Raw genomic sequence first — 24,289 nt, forward strand, 5'->3', positions numbered from 1 at the left:
CCTCTGCAGCAGCCACTACTTTCTTTCAGGCTGCTAGCTACTTCTCAGTGTTTGGGTGTTGCCCCCAGAGTATTAAGTGCTCTCCCTCTCCTCTCTTTGGGGAGCCCCTAAGCCAGTCTTTCTCAGTGATGAGGGTGAGGTTTTGTTGTCAAGGAGGTGTGGAAAGGACGGAGAGAGGTTGCAGCAGGTCCCTTTGGCTGAAGGATGCTCTGTATTCAGAGGAGGTGGTGAGAAAGGCCTTCAGGTGAAGAACAAATTCAGGGTGGGACTTATGCTAGAGAGTAGGGCAAAAGGGAGTGTGGGCATTTGGGGGAGGCATTCTAGTTTCCTCCTTCCTCTCCTACTATGCTCAGAGCCAGGGGGCTCACAAGAAGGGCCCGGAACTCAGGAAGTAGTGAGGGAGGCCTGAGGGTGGGCACCCCACAGTTAAGCCCCAGCTCTGCAGGGACACTCATGTGGGTCACAGAGAACACAGGGCTGGCCAGTTTAGGCTTGGGGCATTACCCCTTATGAATTACATCCTGACATTTCAATTTTTTTTTTTTAAGACATATTTTTTTTTTTTTTTGGTTTTTGGCCGGGGTAGGTTTGAACCTGCCACCTCCAGCATATGGGACCGGCGCCCTACTCCTTGAGCCACAGGCGCTGCCCCTGACATTTCAATTTTATCTGCAAACATGGCAGAATTTTAACTGCATAGCAAAAACTACCAAATTGTATGATTTTGCCAATATTTTTAAATCCAAGAGGTTGATAGCCAGGTGAAGCTGCTGGCTTCAAGGTAAGAACTGATTAAGAAGGAGGAAAAGGGAGAGAAGGGCCACGAAGGAAGCTGGCAGGACCTGGATTCCAAAAGCTGCCCCCTGGCACTGCCCACTCACTGGTGAGGGTATCAGGGCCTGAGGCAGCCATATGGCTTCCCTGTCAGAGGACTGCCCTCAGAGACACCAAGTTGTCCTCCCAGGAAGAGGTGACAGTTTACATTTGCCCCTACTCACAGCAATGCCAGTGTCCTGGGCCCAGAGGACGTCAGGCACAGCTATGAGAAAGGTGTGAAGGAACTGGCCACGTGGGATCAGGAAAACTATAGGAATGGTAAGGAGTGGAGTTTAGAAACCCATGACTTACGAACAAATCACTTGGGCAGAGGGCTCTTTCTGTCACCATCCAGCCTCTGAAACATTGCTTTGAAAATTCAGGTTGGACCCTGCCAACCAAGGAGAGAGTCTTATGGAGAACTAACGGGGGAGCCCAGAGACAAAGGTTTCCATGAATGGTGTTACTGTTAGTAAGTCATTTCACCTCTTTTAATCTTAGGGTCTTTGCCTAAATGATGAAGTTGGGCCAGAAGATCTGCCAAGCCTCTAAATTCCAGGCACCTATGAAGATACAAGGCTATTCATCTTTCTCAAGCACCTGTCCAGGAGAGCACTGGCCTCGTTCCAACCCTTGTAGATGGATCCCCTGCCTTGAACTGGGATTGGGCCAAATGAAGTCTGCACATGCACTGTCTCCATGTGTGGGCTTGGTTTATCACAATTTTGTCTTCCAGCTTAAAAAGGTATTTATATTCCAGAAGACAGCTGAGATCCTAACCAGGGCACTTTGCATTTCTAACGGCAATACAGCCTTCACGTTGGCCTGCCAATATATTCCAGTGTCACAATCCATGAGGGAATGCATTAGGGTCCATGAGCTTGGGACCTCCAGCTGCCCTTCCTAGAGACCTCTGGAGTGGCCATAAACACCAAATTCCAACTTGGTAAGTGTAAGGCACCACTTCATGATTGTGACATCACAGAAAATAAGCCAATTTTATCTGAAAGTGCATGGGAACTTTCCACATCTATCTAAATATATCTGAAAGTGTGAAAAAGCTAAGTATTCAGAATGAACTTCAAGATCAGGGAGGCAGGAAAAATGAGCAGACAGGTACCTGCCCCACAACCCTCTATCATTTTCTAAGAAGGATTCAGTCTGCCATGGCAGAGACTTTGCCATCTGGTTTGAGTTCAAATCCTGGCCCTGCCACCCTTCAGCTGTGAGACCGTGGCTCCACCATCTAACCTTGTTGAGCCTTGGTGTCCTCACTTGTAAATTAAGGATAACATCTCTTCATAAGACTATTGCGAACATTAAGTAAAACGAAACAAAACAGAGGCCACATGGTCCTGAGACCACTGTGGGCACCCACTGAACATGGCCATTGATGGTGCTTCGACTTGGTTTTTCTCCTTGGCTTGTTTCATCATAACTCCCAGTAAGTTCAGTACAAGGAGGAGGTGGTCAAGATCCCCATCCCTGCCCTCTCCCTCCAGAGCTCACCTAGAAGACTTCAGGCCCCAGGGTTGCTTGGCTGCAGGCCATTGATATTCCATGCACCGGCTTTGAAATACTGCACATGTTGAGGGTTTTAAAAATTGCTATTTACTTACATTAATTAATCATATTGAGCACCTTCCTACCCTCAGTAAATTAAAAGAAAAAAAAAAAAAAACCTGAGACCTGTGACTTATCCTTAAAATGTCCAAGCCACAGGGACAGTAATAATAGCCACACTACCAGAGAAAAATGAATCTTTCATACGACAGAAAAGGCAGACAAGCATGGGCTGCGGACATCAGCGCTACAGACCACCAAGGCGCTAGACTGACCCTGTGTTCCTGTGGGTGCTTTTCCTGCCTCCATGCTCCAGACACCATCTCCAATGCCCACCACTCTCCTCTACTCCTCCCTGCCTCCTCCTTGGTCCTGGGTGGGGCTAAAGCCACAACAGTCACTCTCAGCCCCTTCCTCTCCTCTGCCCCATCCAAGCCAAGCCCTCCCACACACCCAGCCTCCACACAGCCCATCTTATCCATTCCCCTGAATCCCCACTGCTGCTGCCCCAATTCAGGCCTCATCATCTCTCCCTGGGCCATCACAATAGCTGTTGAACTGGTTTTTCTTGCCAGCAGCTCCCAGCTCCCCCTCCGCCCCCCAACACACACAACCTTTGCTCCTGCAGCCAGAGTGAGCTTGCCGGACCATATCACCCCTGTCTTCTAAACTCCCCATGGGCTCCCCATTGCTTACAGAGCCCAGTGCAGAGATAGAACCAGTCCAAAGTCCTAAGCAGAGATTTTATTTTATTTATTTATTTGGGGGGTAGAATTATGGTTTTTCCATCTTTGTTTTCCTGACATATATTAGCACATTATTATATAAATAGTAGGTACTCAATAAATGATTTTTTTGTTTTAAGCAGAGATTTTTAAATCCATAAGCTGGCCCCAGACCCCATTTCTACCTAAATTCCTCCCATACCCTTTTCAATGTACTCTGACCCCAGCTGCCTGGCACTGCCCCCTTTCTCTGCTAACAGCTCCTCACCCTGACCCCTCATCTTGGCCCCTTGGACTCATGCCCTCAGATCCTGACCTTTGTTTAGCTCCTATAAAGGAGATAAAGATATGCATCTCTTGCACTGGGGGTCTGCAGAGTAAAGGAGGGGATACAAAGAAACGTGTAGCATGGTTGAGTGACGTACAATAAGTTAACATGTGTCTTCTATTTAATGATGATATTTAAATAGTCTCATTAGGACACAGAATCATCCATGGGGGAGTGAAAGAAGCATCATCCTTAGCCAAAGCCTGGCGTTAACGTCTGCTGGACTGGCCTGACAAGTCGATCCTGAGTTGTTTGGTCACCTGATGAGACAACCCCTGAAACACTTTGTTTTCCCCACCTTAAACTCATTCTGTTGCTTTTCTTGAATCTTATATGCAAAAACAAAGACCTGCATCCAGTGATTCTCAAGAGACCTGACCCCTGACATTTTACCTGAAAGTGCATGGGAACTTTCCACATTTATCTAAATATATCTGAAAGTGGGAAAAAGCTAAGTATTCAGAATGAACTTCAAGATCAGGGAGGCAGGAAAAATGAGCAGACAGGTACCTGCCCCACAACCCTCTATCATTTTCTAAGAAGGATTCAGTCTGCCATGGCATAGACTTTGCCATCTGGTTTGAGTTCAAATCCTGGCCCTGACACTCTTGGGAGGAAAAGATGATGGAGGAAGTGAAAGGAGTGCAGAGCTCACGATATGGCTTCACAGTGGCAGGTCACCCGGCCTGATGAGCACTACCTGAGCACTGTGTGTCCAGGGGCTCTTCAAGCAAAGGCAGCACTTGCCACAAGGAGTTTCCACTCTAGCTGGGAGACATGGTGGAAATAAACACGCTCAGTGGTATGCCCATGGTCTTTCCAACGCTGCCAATTCAAGCCCATTCTTCCATCTGAATGTGTCTATCTGGCCCGGGTCTCCTGGATTTGCTAACGTTCCCTCCTGCATTGAGAACTCGCCTCACTGCCCGACCTCATTTCTACCCAAGTCCTCCATGATGCTTCCTGACCACTCGGCAGGCAGGGCTCTCTCTCTGCACCTCCTGATGCCTGTCAGCACCGGGCTGGAAGTAGAGCCTACTCAGGTCACCCACAGTTTCCCAGTCTCTCCCTCTCTCAGCCCAGACCTCCTTTCCTACCACCTCTGATTACTTCAAGGGACAAACAAGAATATTCAGCAAATACTTGGAGCTCTTTAGAGCTGAGGTCCTAATAAGTATTGAGGATTGACACTGCAGCTTCAGAGAAGTGATGTGGCTGCAAAAGAAGGCGATGCATTCTTCCCGACATCTTGAAAAGCATGCAAAAAATAAACTAAATATGGCTCAGTGAGGAGGGCGCCAGCCCCATATGCTGAGGGTGGCGGGTTCAAACCCAGCCCCGGCCAAACTGCAACAAAAAATAGCCGGGCGTTGTGGCGGGCGCCTGTAGTCCCCGCTGCTCGGGAGGCTGAGGCAAGAGAATCGCGTAAGCCCAGGAGCTGGAGGTTGCTGTGAGCCGTGTGACGCCACGGCACTCTACCTGAGGGCGGTACAGTGAGACTCTGTCTCTACAAAAAAAAATAAAAAATAAAAAAAAAAATAAACTAAATAAAAAGGCCTCAGAGACCCTCTCAGGAGGAGCCAGGTGCCGCCCCTTAAAACACTTCTACTCTACCATGGAATACTATTCAGCCATTAAAAAAAATGAAGACTTTACATCCTTCGTATTAACCTGGATGGAAGTGGAAGACATTATTCTTAGTAAAGCATCACAAGAATGGAGAAGCATGAATCCTATGTACTCAATTTTGATATGAGGACAATTAATGACAATTATGGTTATGGGGGGGGAACAGAAAGAGGGAGGGAGGGAGGGGGATGGGGCTTTAGTGTGTGTCACACTTTATGGGGGCAAGACATGATTGCAAGAGGGACTTTACCTAACAATTGCAATCAGTGTAACCTGGCTTATTGTACCCTCAATGAATCCCCAACAATAAAAAAAAAAAACACTTCTACTCTCCCCCAAACCCTTACTCCTTTAAAGCTGTATAGAGCAAGGCTGCCCACTGATCTTACGGTCTTTCCAGGGGTCCTCAAACTTTTTAAACAGAGGGCCAATTCACTGTCCCTCAGACCTTTGGAGAGCCGGACTATAGTTAAAAGAAAACAAACTATGAACAAATTCCTATGCACACTGCACATATCTTATTTTGAAGTAAAAAAACAAAAAGGGAACAAATACAATCACACTGCCTCATGTGGCCCACGGGCCGTAGTTTGAGGACCCCTGGAAGAGGTTCTCCTCACATGAAGCAGAGGCGAAAGCATACAGAGATAAAACATTGTTAGCCAACAGTCAGTTAGTTAACCAGGATGTGAGGGGTGAGGAAGGCCCTGCGCAGATCTACATCATACCTTTCTTTGCTAGGAGGTAGCAATTGTCTCTTCCACAGTTAAAGCCTTAGCAGAGACCTGGAGCAGGGGCTGGGTACTGAGTCAAACTTCCTTTACCCCTGGGCCTACTACTGGCTGAGGGCCCCCATCCAAGTTCCCGGAATTGCAGGAAAACAGGGTGAGTATCACCAAGCCCTCTGGGGCTGGCTGGAGTTCCCCAGCTGCTGAATCACCAACAGGCTCTACTAGGGCCAAGCTCTGAGGGTACAGAGAAACTGGGCAAACCTGAGGTGCTCCAGGCCCCTCATCACTGTGAACCACCTCAGCAGAGAGCATCCAGCTGCCAGGAAGTACAGGAACCCAACACCACCTCTGGAAGAGTCCACAGGATTATTGCAAGCCCCGCTGTATCCCTAAAGACCCACAGGCCCTATCTCAGCTGCCATGGCCTGTGGTGGCCCAGGAATTATCATCCTCTGGGCCCAGGTCAGCAATGGTTCTGCTTGTGTGGGCCCCAAGCCAGCAGGCATAGCCAGGCCTAACCTCTCAGTTTGGTCAAGGCCATATGTAGACATCACTCACTTGAGTGGGTATAAGCAAGGAGGAGGTAAAAGTAAGCAATCCTTGAACTGTGCCCTATTTCCTCCATGTGAATAGCTTGGCAATGACAGACTCATCCCTGCCCCCTGCTCCACGACACCCAGGACACCCCTGAACTACCCTGTAGAAGACACTGTGAGGCCTGGGGTTTGAGCCAACATAAATACCAGCGTGACTCGGAGGATCCTGATCAATGCAGCATCAGCCTAGGTGGAGCCCAGGGGAGGGGTGACTGCACCAATGCCAGTCACCACTGACCCCCTGAGAAGCACTCATTTGACTAGATAAGGGCAGCTGACTAAAAAGCAAGGTCAAACCCAGGAGGAAACAAATCACTGGAACTACAAATTTTTAAGAGTTAAGGGGGAAACACCCTTAATTTCTCACAGCCCCACATTTCTCAATCCACATCATGCTAGGGAGCTGAAATCTCTAGCTGTGCTGGGCTTCGGAAGCAAGGGGCAGGAGAAGGGGGCGAGGACAGTGTAGCTGGGGAAGGCTTGGTGACAAGCACAGGCTCCAGCTGCTGGGCAGGTGTAGGAGTGGGGCTCGGATTTATGCCCTTTCCTGGGAGAGCTCATCAGACCACCCCCCAGCCCAGGGACTGTCACTGCCTGTAGCACCCCCTAAGGGGAGCTGAGGACCTGTGGGGATTGTTCTTTGATGATCACAACAACCAGGGTGGCACTCCTGGTATTTAATGGGTGGGCTGCTGATGCTAAATTTCTGTAATGCACAGGAGTTTGTCCTACTTAAGATGCTAATAGTGCACCCTGTTGGGAAATTCTGGACCCTAACAGGATAAGTCCCTTCAGCTACAAGTCATTCAGTCTCCAATTGTCTATGGGCAGAGTACCCAAAACTCAGGGGAAATGGACCAAACCAATAGTCACATGAGTTGATAGGGCCACTCACTATGGGACCTCTGTGCTCTGACCTGCCCTATCTTAGCTGGAACACTCCTTTCCCCTGTCATCTCTTCTCTCTGTTCTTGCTTGTTTATCTGTATTAACCCAAAGCATTTGGGTTGCACAATGTGAACCCTGTTTATAAGGTAACAAGACTGACAAGTCACAAACCAAACCCACTCCTGGTGTTTTATCATCATAGGGTTCCAAAGAAACGCAGGCCGCCCAAGAGAGAGAAAACACACAAGGGGGTTGCACTTGACTTTCTCTTGGTCTGCTGCCCAGTTTTAGGGCCCCTTCCCATCTCTTCAGGCCAGGGTGTGTTCTTATGGCCATGTGTAGTGAAGCTGTTCAGTGAATGGCCCAAATGCACAAGTCGTATGGGCACGCTCTCATTTGCTGACCTTGGAGAAAAGCCAGTAAGGACTGAGGCACAGGGCCCCCAGGGTCTCAGAGCAGAGAGCACCATGTACCTTTTAGCAGTGTCAATTTAAAGCATTTTAAAGGACTGGGTGTGGTGGCTCATACCTGTAACCCTAGCACTCTGGGAGGCCAAGGCAGGTGGATAGCCTGAGCTCAGGAGTTCCAGATCAGCCTGAGCAAAGGCGAGATCCCATTTCTACTAAAAATAGAAAAACTAGCTGGGTATAGTGGTGCATGCCTGTAGTCCCAGCTACTGGGAAGGCAGGAGGATCACTTGAGCCTAAGAGTTTAAGGTTGCTGTGACCTATGACGCCACAGTACTCCACCTAGGGTGTCAGAGTGAGACTTTGTCTAAACAAAGAAACAAAAACAAAGCATTTTAAAGACAAGAACCCCAGAGATACAATAGGGCTTCTATGGGAAAATGGGGATGGGACCTCCCTACTGACTCAGCTCTTGCCCATTCCCCTATGTCCCAATTGGATTTTCGCTGGAGAAAGGGCAGAAATGGGAAGCAAAAGGGAAGACAAAGCAGGGAAAGGAGGAAATGTACCCCGAGATGGTTTAGCTTTAGCAGGGATACCACAGAAGGAAGGAGGAAGATGCTTGTCCTACAAAAAAGTGCAGCGAGAAAAGTGTCTTGGATTATTAATATTCAGTGTATTTCTGAAGTATTTTTTAGCAAAGTTAGACTCATCTAAATTAACATGGCTTAGGAATCAAAACCAGCTGATGAAGTACTATGACCCTTCCGAAGGCAGTCTGGCAGCTTCTTATAAAACTAAGCATCCTTTTATCATGTGACCCAGCAGTAGTGCTCCTAGGTATTTCCCTCAATTAATTAAACACTTATGTCTACAGAAAACATGTGCATGGATGCTTAATAGCAGCTTAAATTGAAATATCTGCCCAAACTTGGAAGCAACCAAGATGCCTTTCCAAAGGTGAATGGGTAAACAAACTGTGCTACATATACAGATGGAGTATTACTCAGAGATAAATATAAATGAGCCATCAAGCCCGTTTCTTTGGTGCCATCACTGAGAGACATGGAGGACTCTTACATACATTATTACGCAGGGAAAGAAGCCAGTCTGAAAAGGCTGCATACTGCATGATTGCCACTTTAGTCAAACCTCTGTAAGTGGGTCACCCAGGGGACTGCAACAGACTGGTCACCATGCACAGGTGGTCAACATAAGGAACTAGGCCTACTGTCCTGATCAGTACGTATGGTGCATTTTGGGTCTGTGAAAATGAGGTCAATGTAAGGAGGTGATCAATGCAGGGAGCTGGTCAACTATGGAGGTTCTATTGTATGTGACATTCTGGAAAAGGCAAACCTGTGGAGATAGTAAAAAGATGAGGTATTGGCCAGCACAGTGGCTCATGCCTCTAATTCCAGCACCCTGGGAAGCTGAGGCTGGTGGATTGCTTCAGCTCAGTAGTTAGAGACCAGCCTGAGCAACAGCAAGACCCTGTTTCTAAAAAAAAATAGCCGGGCATTGTGGCAAGCGACTGTAGTCCCAGTTACTTGGGAGGCTGAGGCAAGAGAATTGCTGGAATCCAGGAGTTTGAGGTTGCTGTGAGCTATGAAGCCACATGGCACTGTACTCAGGATGACAGCACAACTCGTGTCCCCGAATTCACTATTAATTTTACCTGACTGAAAACATAGAGGGCCCAAAGCACACACTTCTCTCCTGTGGTGGAAGGTGCTAGAGGGCTGTCTCTGTTCAGTAAGTGGTTCCTAGGGAGAAGCAAGGTCCAAGTACGCCCAGTGGCCGATCTCACTAGGTGAGGCCACCTTGTATCCCAAGCCTCACTGTCAAGCTGGAAGAATGTCAGCTGAGAGGAAGCAGAGGAAAAGCACAATCCCTGTGGAAACAGGCCACGGGAAAGGCAGAAGGGGGAATAGGAGGGGCAGGAAGGGCAGCGCGGTGTGTGAGGGGTCTTGCAGAGACTCTTCCAATGGAGAGGCTGACAGACACATTGTCAGGGATCCTGAACAGCCTTTGAAACAACCAAGAAAACCCAGGATCCTGTTTTCATGGCATCTGGACTTGCCCATGGGGGTTTGCACATGAAACAGATGCCATGTTAGGTGAGCCGTCTCTTAGCTGGGGATAAGTTATTAATACAACTTTCTATCTGTGGCCAGCAAGCTCTGTGACTGAGGGAACACAACACAAGTTACCAGAAATGTGGCTGAATTCAACTTCTTGACCTTCCAGGCACATCTAAGAGAGGGCTCCCAAGTGGGTATCAGACATAGCCCTTGTCACATGAACCAACAGAGAATTCTTCCATCCCCTCCCTCTGTCTGGTTTCACACTTCCAGCAGGAAAGGAACCAGGGAGAGCTTGCCCAGCATCATCCTTCTGTGAAAACATGGTACAAGGTCAGGAAGCAAGCGGCTCCCTCCCCATTCCTGGCTTGGTCTTTGTTCACAGCACTGTCACAACCCAGAATTTTACTGGAGATTTATTTGGTTTTTTGTCTCCTTGGGACCAAATGGGTGTATGGTGCAGAGGGGAGTGATTTGGGGTTCTCGGTGCCCAGAACCGTGCCTGACACATATGCAGCTCTCAGCAAATACTTGTTGCATGAATTCAGTTTCTTTTCGAACTAAATCTACAAGGCAGTTTCAGAGAGGTCTAGGGAGAGTGAAAGGAAAACAACACAAGATCTCCTGTTTGAGCAGCAGTGTTTTATAAAGACCTTATGGGATCCAGATACTTTCATTCTGGAATAAGAAGATACTGTTAGAACTTTTCTGTGATGATGGTTATCTAATAAATAACAGAGACACTGGGGCACTTTCTTCATCACAGGTGGGTACAGATTAATAAATAGAGTCATCGTGGATGTCCATTCTGAACAGGTGAGATCTGACAGGGAACTGAATAAAATGCGGGAGCCGTCCTGAAAATATCTGTGGGAAGAGCATTCAAGGCAGAAGAAACAGCCAAGTGCAAAGGTCCTGAGGTGGGAGTGAACTTAGCCAGAAAGAACAAGTGGCCGGTGGGGTTGGGGAAGGGTATGCTGGAAACTGAAGCTGGACAGATGCCTCTGGTGGGGAGTTCCAGGCACTCAGGCCTTACTCCAAGCTGGGGATCCCCAGAGGTTTGGAGCAGAGGAGCAATAGAAGAGTCACTGGGAGTGCTGGGGACAGAAGAGGCCTTAAGGAGGCAAGAGTGGAAACTGGGAGAATGGGGTAAAACTACTGCAGATGAACGATGAAGGTGGTGGCCACAGAGGACATGAAAAGCTGTGGGATGTGGAACTCACTGACACACAGTCTCCAGGACTTGCTGAAGGACTGAGTGTGGGGACACACTGGCTTCATTCTTCCCCTTCCTGCCCTATCCCCTTCTTTCTCTTCACCTCTTAGGCTATGTTTAACTCTTACAACCAGTTCAAATAGCAATGTCTTTAAGAGTCTTTCCTGAGCAGCTCAAAGGATCTTGTTTCCCTCAAAAAACTGAAAAGCAAACACATGAATAAATAAGAACCAGGTTGAGAGATATCCATCAGAGGCTCTACTCCTATCACAGTCAAATCTACACAAGTAAATCTTACCTTGGTCCTGACGGTCTATGCCTTTTCTAAAGAGCCTCTGTTAAAGAGTTCCTTCCCTTTCAGGGTCTGCCAATTATCCCTGAGATACTTCAGGATGCCACAGCCTGGAATGGGGGTTTTGTCCCTGGTCATCTCCAGACAGGTCCTAGGAATCTCAGTAGAAGGTAACCCCACGCCTACTTAGGAGACACATGTTAAACACCCAGGATAAGTTAGCCTCCAGGTGACGACTGCTGTGCCCAAGGCTTTCTGGATGCTCACATAGTATCTCATTGCACTCAACAATATGCCCCCGCATTACCACCTGCAGGCCAGCCTGACAGCATCCCAGGCTCAGAGGTGAAGGGCCCATGAGGAGCAAGGTTAATAGGCTCAGTGCTGATTTGTCACCAGAACATCAGAGCATGTGACTGTCGCCAAGTGCATAAACCTACAGATTGTGCTCTGCACTAGGTTTCTCTGTCCTGAGTGGACCACCTCTGTTGCAACCCCTCAGGCCCCAAGGTAATCAGGCTATCAGTTTTAAAAGCACTAGAGGAAGTTCGGCCCAGCTTCTCACTTTCCTTCATATACCCCCACAGTAGCAATGGGAAAAAATTTAACAAAGATGGCTGCCACCATGGGTGCAGGTGTTATAATGCCGAGACGGCTGCTGGGTCTGGAGCACTGTGCTGTGTCATGTATCATACAGAGAAAGAATTCCTTCCCTCTAAACAAGGTAGAAGGCAGTGTTCCTTATAACTAGAGGCAGAACACTTCTGCTAGTAAGCCAACAAGGGCCCAAGATTGGCAGATGTGAACTCAAGACAGGCTATCCAGCATTAGCTCTGCTTTTCTGCTTCTTACTTTGAAGGGAAGCAAATGCCCTCCTACTGTGTCCTTAAGGACGACCAGACACACAGTCCACAGCCTTACAGGTTCCTTGCCTCACTGGGATGCTAACCCTGTCTAACAGGACTCATAATGCTTCTACATGGCTATAAGATTAGGTTTGTAGAACAACTTTTAAAAACCCAAGTACAGAATTAAAAAAAATTAAAAGCATGAAACAGAAGCAACATTAAGTGGGAACACCTTCAATTAATTCTTGGAAACATCTTTTTCTCATTCATAAGAAAAATGGCCTACTATGCAGGAATGCAATACACAGTACTCATATAACCACCTCCACGCTGAGCCCACAGCAGACATTACTAATTGACTACAGCACTACTTCCCACCGAACTCAGATGCAGCCTCCAAGTCCTTCTGCACGGCCACTTCCAATTCCAAGTGATCATAGTTGACCTACAAGGTGGAACTACTTCCCATTTCTGCTCAAAAAATATCTGCTGCTATGTTAATGATATTATGGGAAAGAGGGTAGAGGGGTGGAGGAGTGAAGGGTGGAAAGGAAAAGAAAAGAGAGAAGTCATGAGGAACACTGAAGATAAATTATTTGTCATCAATAAAAACATACTGGTCAATGTTACTATGTAGAAGTTGAACGTAGGGGCAAGAGGAAAGGTAAAATTAAAAAGTCCATAAAGTAGGAAATAAAACCTATGGATGAAATCCACATATATACAAAATTATTGTCAATGGAGCAAGAGGTTCTCCAAAGACACCATTGGTATGACTGTGAAATGAAAGTGGTACCTTTCCCCCTCAGTATAAGGGGACATAGCATATAAAAATATCAATAGCTATTCGAACTGATTTATCCACCTCCTCAAAGGAAAAGGTTTTTATATAAACAAAGCCCAAGATTTTCAGAAAATTTCTCCCTGTGAAGCCTCTGAAAACAGCTCATCAGAAGATAAACAGCCTGGGTGAAAACAATGACTGATTTATGGAAGAAGCTAAAATGGAGAAAGCCAAAACTAGCACATAGCTAGGTAGTCGAGAACAATCTAAATTTCTTCAGTGCCTTCTAATTACTTTAGTAGGAGCCTAAACATGCGTTTTCACAAAAGTTACTGACTTTATCTTCAAGGCCACACAGGGAGGCCATTTGTCCACTTTTTGCTCTTCTCCCAGTGAAGTCCGATGACATCACAGCCCCCAGAGGGCATTCCTGGCTGAGTCAGAACCAGCCTCCAGGGCCTTGGCACCCACACGCACCGGGAAGGGTCAACCTTCCAACCCAATCCTCTTCCCCATTCATGAGGGCGGCTGGCTCCTGCTTTGTTTAAAGTATACTCAAGTGAAGATGTGTATCATATTTGATTTTCTGGAATTAAAAAACATACCCTCCCCCTGCCCCGGCCACACACCTGCAGTTCGTTTCTCAAGGCTGGGAGCTCAGATAAAACTGTCCTCTCTCAGACAAGCCCGTCTCCTTCTAGGGTCTGCAGACAGCCACCGCCGGAGCAGAATCCTGCCCCTGCTTCAGGCGTTTCCTCACGCAGAGGGACTGAAAACGGCTAGAAAGTGCCCTTCCCTGATTGTAAGAGAAGCATTTCTACGAATAATTAAGCAAGTTGACTTTCTTTACTGCTGGAAAATAAGGAGACTTACTTCACCAGAGTCTTTTCCTTGTTATTACTCACCAGCTCTGAGCAATTCGGGTTCCTTGGGTTCTGAGGTACAAGCCGAAAAGAGGAGAAGAAACTCTGACCCCAGGGGACCGCTCTGCAACAAAAGGTCAAACCTTGTGTTTCCCTCTCCCGCTGAAAGTTACAATGAATGTGTACCCACATAAATCAGATGAGAAGGAAATGTTAGCTAGCGGGTCACTAAGAAATTAGGTGACCCAAATGAAGACCAAGAAAGCCCAGGGTGCAAAGTGGAAAAATCTGCGGAAAACACATGGGCCCTGCTCTGGGAGCAGCAGCCTTCTTACAAGGAGGTACTTACTGTCTATGTGTTTAAATCTCAGGAGATAGTTTCTAAGCTCCCCAAAACATCAACTTGTCCTCCCCCACGTGCAAGCAGGATGTGCTTTTTATATATCACTAACTAGTCAATTTTGGGGGGGAGGATTATAATGGATGCAATCTGCTTGATGCAATGCAGTGATGTGAATGATTTGGATTAAAAAATTAAGGTGAAGGGGGGTGGGGCCTTGGTGTGTGTCACACTTTATGGGGGCAAGACATGATTGCAAGAGGGACTTTACCTAACAATTGCAATCAGTGTAACCTGGCTTATTGTACCCTCAATGAATCCCCAACAATAAAAAAAAAAAAAAAAAATTAAGGTGAGAGAGTTCTAGAAAAGGATCATCAAATAAAGTCCTTTAAAAAAATGGATTTTTAAAAACCCACCTTTGTTTTCAAAAGCTCACTGGTTGCAAAGAGGTCTGTCCCACCGGCTGGTGTTTTGTGTGCTAGTAACGCACTATTTGCCAATGTGTAAAACTCCCCTACCTTTCCCTAAAGGAAAAAACCCACCCACCCAAGGCCTACCCTGTGGCCCTGCTCTGACACATGGGGATACAGGCTCAAACCAGATAGTAAGTGTCTATCTACTGAAAAATGCCATCAAAAACTGCTGCCAGCTGGATAGCTCCTACATGTAAGTGAAACAGCAAATGCTCTTTTTTGTTATCTGCCATTCTACCAAATCAATGGAAATGCCTTTGCTTTTCAGAAGTACAAGTCCTCACTAACGTTGTTGGGGAAAGAGTCTGAAAGCAAGCCAGCTATTAGCAACTGTGCTAACGCAGGTTCTATCTTTAGTTGGACTGTGAAGAATTAAAAGTGTTAAAGTAAAAGTAAAGTAAAGTTAGACTCTGCTGCCTTCCACTGTTATGTGGGGGGAGTTGACTGGGGAGGAGGAGAAGTGAAGAGAGGAGCAGGTGCAGCCAGCACCCGGGCAGACGGCGCAGAGGCTGCGGCTCTCAGGCTCTTTTAGGCACGTTGCCGGCAGACTGCCTGTTGCCACAGAGGAGATCACTTTTCAAATCAAACACTTTTCAAAAAATGTGTGGCAGTGCTCACTTCGGCAGCACATATACTAAAATTGGAACGATACAGAGAAGATTAGCATGGCCCCTGCGCAAGGATGACACGCAAATTTGTGAAGCGTTCCATATTTATAAAAAAAAAAATTGTGGCAGAGAAATAAACAGCCCCTCCCCCATCAATAAATCTATTATTAGAAATTCCCTGGTCACAACAAAATATGTCAAATAGCATGCCTCCTGTGATTATCGTCTTCTGAGCATCTGAACTCTTGACTAAAGGAAAGAAAAAAGCTCTCTACCACACTTGTTTCTTTATGGGATTTCGTAGCATTGGGAAGAGGAGAATTTCTTTTGAACCAGCATGACAATCATCTGCCTGGGACTTACTATCAGCAAGGCAGGTCTGCAGAGGAATGGCCACCTGAAAGCCTGATGGGCTTCAACCAGGGGTCTGCTGTCCACTGATGCTCCCGCACGTGAAGGGCTCCAGGACCTCAGCATTCACAGCCATCCGCGGCTGGCACAGAGTCGGAATGGTGGGGTGGCTAGGACAGCAGAACATGCTGGTTGTGGGAGCTTGGGCAAATTACCTAATATCTTTGTGTCTTGGTTTTCTCATCTTTCAAATGGTGATACTCAGCATATCTTGTAGGATTGCGTGGTGGGTTAAAAGAGTTTGTCCAACATGTAAGGTTTACTATGAGCCAGGCACCACTCTTAACTGTTGGCCATCATCTTCTTGAAGAAAGGGCCCTTCCCCATCATACCAAGAACACTTTTTTGAGCCCAGGATGCCCATTGTATATCTCATGTCATATTGTGAAAAACTATGTCTGCTTCTGCCACGATCTTTCCACAAGAAACTTAGCAGTTGGAAGCAAGGGCTGGGTCATGGCTCTCTTTGCATTAATATCACTGAATCAAGTAGATTTGGTACACAGTTAAATGTCTACTGAAGTGAACAATCCATAAAATAAATAATCTAAATAAATATATACATACATAGCATCCCTCACCTTGCACTGAGAGATCTTATTTTTTTTATTCATCCCATTAACTCAATAATACAGCATTAAGTAAATAAAGTGCTATCTTGGGTGAATTAAGAACCAAATATTGCATTAGGCCTGGTTCACAAAAATCACAAGTACAGTTTGCTCATTTAGATGTATCCTACATGAGATGATAGCTGAGATATTCCACATGCCTCTGCTTTCACTATTAAAAGAAAAATGCTGTGCCTTTTATCTGAAATCCAAAATATCCAATTTAGTTGAAAGGACTCTTTTGTTTATTTTTCCCTTTGTTGCACAGGATGGGAAAGAGACACTTCACAAGAAAATAAGCTCATACGACTTAGTGAGTTGATGTTGTTTTCCTAAGCGTGAATCTCTTAACTTTCAAGTGGTTCACTGGTGCACAACCAGTTCATTAGCTGAAATCTTCTACAACCCATAGAGGGTTCAAAAACAACCTTATTTGAAATGATGATCTCAATAAAATAAGGTCCCACTATCTTGACCCTCACAGAGCACATGTTCAGGAAATTGGAGTAAAGCCCTTTTCTTCCCTCTTCCACAAGGAAAGTGAAAATACAGCGGAGTTCTGTTTAAGTCAGGAAGAAAACAACTCTTTGGGACTTCCTATTCACAGGTAATAATGGAGACTTTGTGTCAACTACAGGTCCTAGTGGGGATAAAGAGTTTATTAGTGATGACCTTTAGGCACTGAGAGGCCCTGGGAAAGTTTCTGAATCATTAAAGAAGGATGAAGTTACATAACAACTTCAATGTGTACTGGCACCTGACAACAGTGGCAAAATCCATGAGGCAAAACAGTAATAGAACTGCAAGGGGAAACAGCTGAATCCACTGTTATGGGGAGACGTCAACATCCCTCTGTCAGAAATGGTTAGATCTAGCAGGTAGAAGTCAGTAAGGACGTAGTTGAACACTGACAATAGTGGAATACACATTCTTTTCAAGCTCATGTGCAACGTTCACCAGGATAGACCACATCCTGGACCATAAAATACACCTTGATAAATTGAGGCAGGCTCTTTTTTTTGGGCAGTTTTTGGCGGGGGCCAGGTTAGAACCCGCCACCTCCGGTATATGGGGCCCGTGCCCTACTCATTGAGCCACAGGCCCTGCCCTTGACAAATTGAAAGAACAGAAATAATACAATGTATGCTTTCAGACCACAGTGCAATTAAACAGGAAATCAGTTACAGAAAGACAGCTGGAGAATCCCAACATGGGTCAAAGAAAGATTCTCAAGAGCAGTTAGAAAATATTTTGAACTGAATAAAAATACAACATCAAACTGTGTGGGATACAGCACAAGTAGTGCTTAGAGGGAAACTTATAGCATTGAATGAATATATTACAAAAGGAGATCTAAAATAAATAATCTTAAGCTTCCACTTTAGGAAACTAGAAAAAGAGCAAATTAAATACAAAGTAAACAGAATGATGAAGTATTCATTTTACAGTTTTCTTCTCTGTGCTAAGTATCTCAAAGTTAGTCATCCATAGGGCTTACCATAGTCATACTTCAGTTTATGTCACTTCACTTATTGTGCTTCACAGATACTGTGTTTTTTGTTAACTGAGGGTTTGTGGCATCTATTGGCACCATTTTTCCAACAGCATGGGATCACTTCATGTCTATGTCACATTTCGGTAATTCTCACAATATTTTAAAATTCTCAATACTATTATCTCTGTTATCGCAATCTTCAGTCAGTGACCTCTGATGTTACTATTGTAACTGTTTTGTGGAGCCACCAACCACGCCCATAGAAGATGGCAAACTTAATGGACACATGTGCTCTGACTGTCCCAGTGGCCAGCCATTCCTCTGTCTCCTCAGGCCTTCTTATTCTCTGGGACAACAATATTGAAATTAGGCCAGTAATAACCTGACAGTGGACTCTGAAGTGTTGAAGTGAATGAAAGAGTCCTAAGTTTCTAATTTTACATCAAAAAACTAGAAATGATTAAGCGTAGTGACGAAGGCATGCTGAAAGCAGACAGGCCAAAGGTGAGGTCTCTTGTTCAAAGCCAAGGTAGCCAAGTTGTGAATGTGCAGAGGAAAATTTCTTGAAGGCAATGAAAAGTGATACTCTGGTGAGCACATGAATGATAGGAAGCAAGACGGCCTTATTATTGGTAAGTCAGTTTCAGTGCTCTTGATAAATGATCAAACCAGCTGTAACACTTTCTTAAACCGAAGCCTAATCCAGAGTAAGACCTGACTCTCTTCAATTTTGTGAAAGCGAAGAGAGGTGAGGAAGCTGCAGAAGAAAAGTCTGAAACTAGTGGAGGTTGGTTCATGAGGTTTAAGGGAAGAAATCGTCTCTACAACAGAAGAACAAAGCAGCAAGTGATGATGAAGAAGCTGAAGCAAGTTCTTCAGAAGATCGAGCTGGGATCATGGATGAAGGTCGCTACACAAAACAGAATTTCTTTTTTTTTTTTTTTTTTTTAATTTTTTTATTAAATCATAAGTGTATACAATGATATGATTATGGGGCATCATACACTCACTTCATAAACCATTTGACACATTTTTATCCCAGTGGTTAACATAGCCTTTCCGGCGTTATCTCAGTTACTGTGCCAAAACATTTATACAAAACAGAATTTCAATGTTGACAAAGCAGCTTTCTATTAGAAGAAGATGCCATCTAGAACTTTCATAGCTAGAGAGAAGTCAATGCTTGGCTTCAAAGCTACAAAGGACGGCCTGATTCTCTTTTCAGGGGCCAATTGACTTTGGTGACTTTAAGTTGAAGCCAATGCTCATTTACCATTCTGAAAATCCTAGAGCCCCTTTGAATTATGCTAAGTCTACTCTGCCTGTGACCTGGAACAACAAAGCCTCATGACAGCAAATCTGTTTACATCCTGATTACTGCTCAGAAAAAAGACTTCCCTGGTTTGGTCGGTGGTTCCACAGGTGCCGTGGCATACCTCACAGTGGTATGCTCATCTGAGATGGGGACATGAAAATACAGGCCTGGTTTGCCAGAATGTCACAGGGAGGACCACAGTCCTGCCTGGTGACCCCAACTCCTGCAGAGTACAAAATTCCAGAAAGAACAGGAGAAAACACACATAGGGTCACCATGTCTTTCGTGGGACCAAGAACCCATCAGTCTCCACCACGCTGGTGGCAAAGGGGCATGTTACGAGCAACTCAAGTAGGGTGCACGTGTTCTGTGAACTCCAAGTGGTCAGTGTTGTGTGTTTGTTTTGAGGGTTTTCTTTGGAGGGAGGAGAGGTGAATGAGGTTCAGGGAGAGTCCAAATCCAGAAGGATTCCCCATCTAGGTGATCTATGACCTCACCTCCCTAAAAAACACTCAGGCCCCAGGCTTGCTTTCATTCCAGTTCAGGGACCCATGATTCATCCCCTGAAACCCTAATTATAACACCCAAGTCTGCTATGTGCAAAAACCATCTGTCATTGTTTAAATTTGCTGGCAGGGAGTGTGTACAGCATGCAGACCAGCCTGACGCTGCATTCCTCCAACGCAAAACTAATAACCCAGACACCAGCCCAAGGTTTCCAACTGAGCTCAGGGTCAGAGAGGTGAACAAGTTATGTCCCCCATATTTCATATTCCAGTTCCTCAGGGCTACTACCATGGTAAAAGTTACCGGTCTTAAGCTCATTTTGTTAACCAGAAAACCTATCCCAAATCTGAGTTATTCTTATTGGTTGCCAAGGCCTGGCAGAGGGAAGACAGCAAGAGTGTGTAATTGCAAACCTCTCATTTATCAGCTTTGGCCGCTTTGGTGTCACCACATTACGTGGACCATTTAGCCAGTTAATCTCTTGTGCCTCCTGGAAGTACAGTAATTATACAGAGAATGCCTCCAACCTGGCAAGGAATGAGGAATGAGGAATGAGCAGTAAAAGCACTTCTGTCCTCTGTGCACCCAGGAGAACCGTCTGCTACCCTCATTCAAACTCAGATGAAAGACCCCAAAGAACCCAAGCTGAAGATATGGTCTCTTGGTAAGAAGCTATTATTTTTACCTAGAAGTACTGATCTTAAAGAAAAAAAATTCTCTCTCACAAGCATTGACTATGCTATAGTAGCATTTATCGGACACAATCATGTATTTGGAGGTTTTAAATCTTTTTTTATAGCTTAAGGAAGCATCAGTATGCTACTTTGAAGCCTCTGCTAGAGATTACAATGTCATGTTCCCTCCAAATCAGAAATGACATTAGTATAATAGCTCTAGTATAGATAGTTATGCAAACAAACTAACGTTAGTTCCCTGGGCTTATAGGAACATTACAGGCTATAAAACTTTTCCTTCAATTATATTTAATGATTTTAAGTTTTTGTCTAAATATCAAGAAAAACAAACTTTAAGATATTTTATTTGGGGGGGCCTTGGTGCTTACTTTATTTCACATTTGTTAAAGTCATATTATCAGGGGTACAGATGTAAAAGAAAACATTTAATTTAAAGGACATAATTTATGGATCTATGCTAAAAAGTGAGAAAGCAGAGTTGAATATTTTGTAAGCAAAATGCATAATTACCAAAACTTATTCAAGTAGAAAACTTGAACTGATCACTAAAAAGCAACCAGACCCCAGAAGCTTCGTAAGTAATTTATTTCACGCCTTCACAGAGCTGCTGGCTTCCATGATAGTTCAACCACCAGAGTACAGAAAAAAGTTGCTACTAAAATTTATTTTATAAGGCTAACATAATGATGATATAAAAATCTAAAAATCACACTGGATCAGACATAACAGACTATAAAGAGAATAATACCAATAACCAATCATACCAATAACCAAGAAGGATTTATTTTAAGAATTTAATGATAGCTTCTACATAATTGAGTCAGTAAGTGTTCTCAAAACATTTTGGAAAAAAAAAAAAACTCACACATTGTCTCATTCTGCTTTAAAAATAATAACAGAACAAAATGCCAAATATTTTAATTATGAAGAGAAGTACATTTCATTATCTAAAGATGTATATATACCTGATATGCACATGTATCACCAAAACGTTAGCCACATTCTTTTTTTTTTTTTTTTGTAGAGACAGAGTCTCACTGTACCACCCTCGGGTAGAGTGCCATGACGTCACACGGCTCACAGCAACCTCTAACTCTTGGGCTTACGCGATTCTCTTACCTCAGCCTCCCGAGCAGCTGGGACTACAGGCACCCGCCACAACGCCCGGCTATTTTTTGGTTGCAGTTTGGCCGGGGCTGGGTTTGAACCCGCCACCCTCGGTATATGGGGCCGGCGCCCTCCTCACTGAGCCACAGGCGCCGCCCACGTTAGCCACATTCTTAAATTACAAACATTATCAGTATGGCAGTGAAAAATACAGTGATGTCTACTGCCTTTTAAAGTGTTGTTCTTAAAGTTCTAGTCAGCATTGTAAGAAAAATGTAACAAGAGATAAAAAATACTGAAAAGATAAAGCTATCTTTATTCCAGATAACAGAATCATCTACAAAGAAGACCTAAGGATCAACTGAAGAATTATTAGAATTAACATAACTCATTAAAACATACTATGGAAAAAAAGCTTTTATACCATTAATAACCAATTTGAATAGATAGCAGGGGAAAGCTCTCACCCACCAGAGTACAGATCCTAGGATGGAACCTCTGCCTCGTTCCTGGCTGACTCCCTAGTATGCAGAAGCAGACTCAGCATAGAACAGGTACTCCATAAATAGTTGTAGAATAAATGAATATACTAATTCACAATAAAGGAAAAATAAAAAATAATGGAACTCAAATTCCGTAAACACATTCAAATATTTACATAAGAATTTAGCATACAATAAAAATGGAATTTTACACCACCAGGGTTAGGACAGGCTAATCCATAAATGGCAGTTGAGACTACTAACTGTTGACTGTTTATAAAAAGTTGTATCTCATATCATACCTTAGAATAAATTACAGATAAACTATTTTAACATATATGAGACCATTAAAGAATTAGAAGGAAAAAAAAGTAAAATATTTGCTTTACATTAGGATAAGCGATGGTTTTCCTAAATATGTAAGCAAAAGGGAGAAAGCTTAAGGGGAAAGATTTATGGTTTCTGCTACAAAAAAATAAAGACTTTAGATATATCAAAATACTGTAAACAACAGTAAAAGACAAATAATAAATGGGGGGAAAATATGTGCAATTTCTGACTGAAAAAGGATTAATATGCTTTTATATGAAGTGTTACTATTAAAACATCCAGGAAAAGAATGATCAATAAACAAGAAAAAAAATTATTTATTTATTTATTTATTGAGACAGAGTGCTGTGGCGTCATAGCTTACAGCAACCTCAAACTCTTGGGCTTAAGCGATCCTCTTGCCTCAGCCTCCTGAGTAGCTGGGACTACAACCTGGATATTCTTTAATTCCAAATGTTCCTTTCATAACATTTTTTATGTCATTAAGCATTCATCTATAACATAATTTTAAGTGACGGGAAATATCCCCTTGATTATAATTTAACAATACTACAATTAACCAATTTTGAAGCACTTTCACTTTATAGATTTTTTCCCAGTGGCAGTAGCTTATCAATTTTAAGTGATTATAACTTCTTAATCATAAACTCCACTTTTTTGAGATACCTTGCTGAAATATGTAATGAAAATGTAAAGATGGTGATTACTGAATTGTTTGCAAGAGCAGTAAGTTGCCAGTAAACATAATACTATAATTAAGGAGCTTTCTTAAATTATTTTTATATTTAATGCAACGATTTGCTATGTAGCTATTTAAAATAAAGGTTTTCGTTAGATTTTTATAACAAGCATATATTAAATTTAATGAATGCTTAATGACATAAAAAATGTTATGAAAGGAACATTTGGAATTAAAGAATATGCATCTATATATTCATCCATCAGGTTCTAAAGAAAACATTAATCATAGCTACCTTTCAGTGGTAGAATTACAGGTCATTAAGGCATCCTCTCTTCGCTTTCCTTAATCTTCCAAATGTTCTAGAGAAAAAAGTATGTTTTTGCAATCATAAAAACATTAAATCATAATCTGTTCTTTTAAGATGACAAAACATCATCCTAAAGACTAGTTGCATTCATGATATAAGAATTTATATGCAACCACCCTTGATTATTATAATGAAGAATTTTTCAGGATTAGTGTTAACTACAGAGCCAAGTGTTGTCAAGTAAGTCCATACTTAGGAGTATCTGGCACTGGGCATTCCAAAAGGTCAAATACTTACTGGTCCCCACTGAGGCTTGGCCTGTGCTTGCTGAGAGGTGCCAAAAGCAGAGATGAAGACTAAGGAGTCCTCGAACTAGTTGATAAAAGTCAAGTACCAACCAAGTTTCAGTCCAGGACAGAACACGGGGAGCCAGAGCTCTGCCACTGGGGTTCCCAGCCAGAAAAGTCAATCCATTTGAAGACTGAAACTAGAAAAGGCAAAGCAATAGCAGACTGCTTGTTACACAGAGGCGTTCCTTCTTGAAGAAACTCCAACCATCTACGAGTACTTTACGGGTGCAAATACTAACAAGAGAAAGATGGAAAGCCTTTCACAGTAAGGGGACAAGAAAAAAGGCAGAGAAGTGTGGGGCACAGAATTCACTTGACTTGGGGAGAAACTCCACATGAAAAAAATTTTCTTTCCTCTGACTTAAGATGGACAAAGTGCTTGCAAAACACATACAATTCCATCTCAATAAACTTCCAACTTTTTCTAGGCCTAGGTAACAACCATTTATTTCTTGTCGTATTCAATACAACAAATTCATGATACTTCAAAAGAATTTATTCAGATTTTTGAGCTGATATACAGGGAATGTGCCTGTGCTTGAAATGAAGAGCTCCTAAGAGATGATTTTGATAGTCTAGATTTCTGACTTTCCTGATTCTGTGAAAGATTTTTATTCTGTGTTTAGCTTTTATTCCCCCCCACTGACATTTCATAGGGAAATTAAGGAAAACCAAAAGGCACCATAAAAATCCCCTAATCTTCCTCTTTAAAAAGATGCAGTCTTTAAAAAATTTTTCAGATTAACATGAGGGTACAAACGATTAGGTTACAATGTTTGCATTTCTTAGGTAAGGTCCCCGTT

At 43.8% G+C, this 24,289-nt stretch overlaps 1 protein-coding gene and 1 non-coding gene across 3 annotated transcripts in view; one reads left to right on the plus strand and one right to left on the minus strand.

Annotated features, from left to right (window-relative positions):
* Positions 1-24,289, minus strand: part of TGFA (transforming growth factor alpha) — a 101,655-nt gene that overhangs the window by 72,797 nt on the left and 4,569 nt on the right. The window lies entirely within an intron of this gene.
* LOC128585059 (U6 spliceosomal RNA) lies at positions 15,197-15,303 on the plus strand. Its single transcript, XR_008379808.1, has one exon. It is a non-coding gene; the product is annotated as a U6 spliceosomal RNA (small nuclear RNA).

Source organism: Nycticebus coucang, chromosome 4 (genome assembly GCF_027406575.1).
Source record: "Nycticebus coucang isolate mNycCou1 chromosome 4, mNycCou1.pri, whole genome shotgun sequence".
NCBI classification, from domain to species: Eukaryota; Metazoa; Chordata; class Mammalia; order Primates; family Lorisidae; genus Nycticebus; species Nycticebus coucang.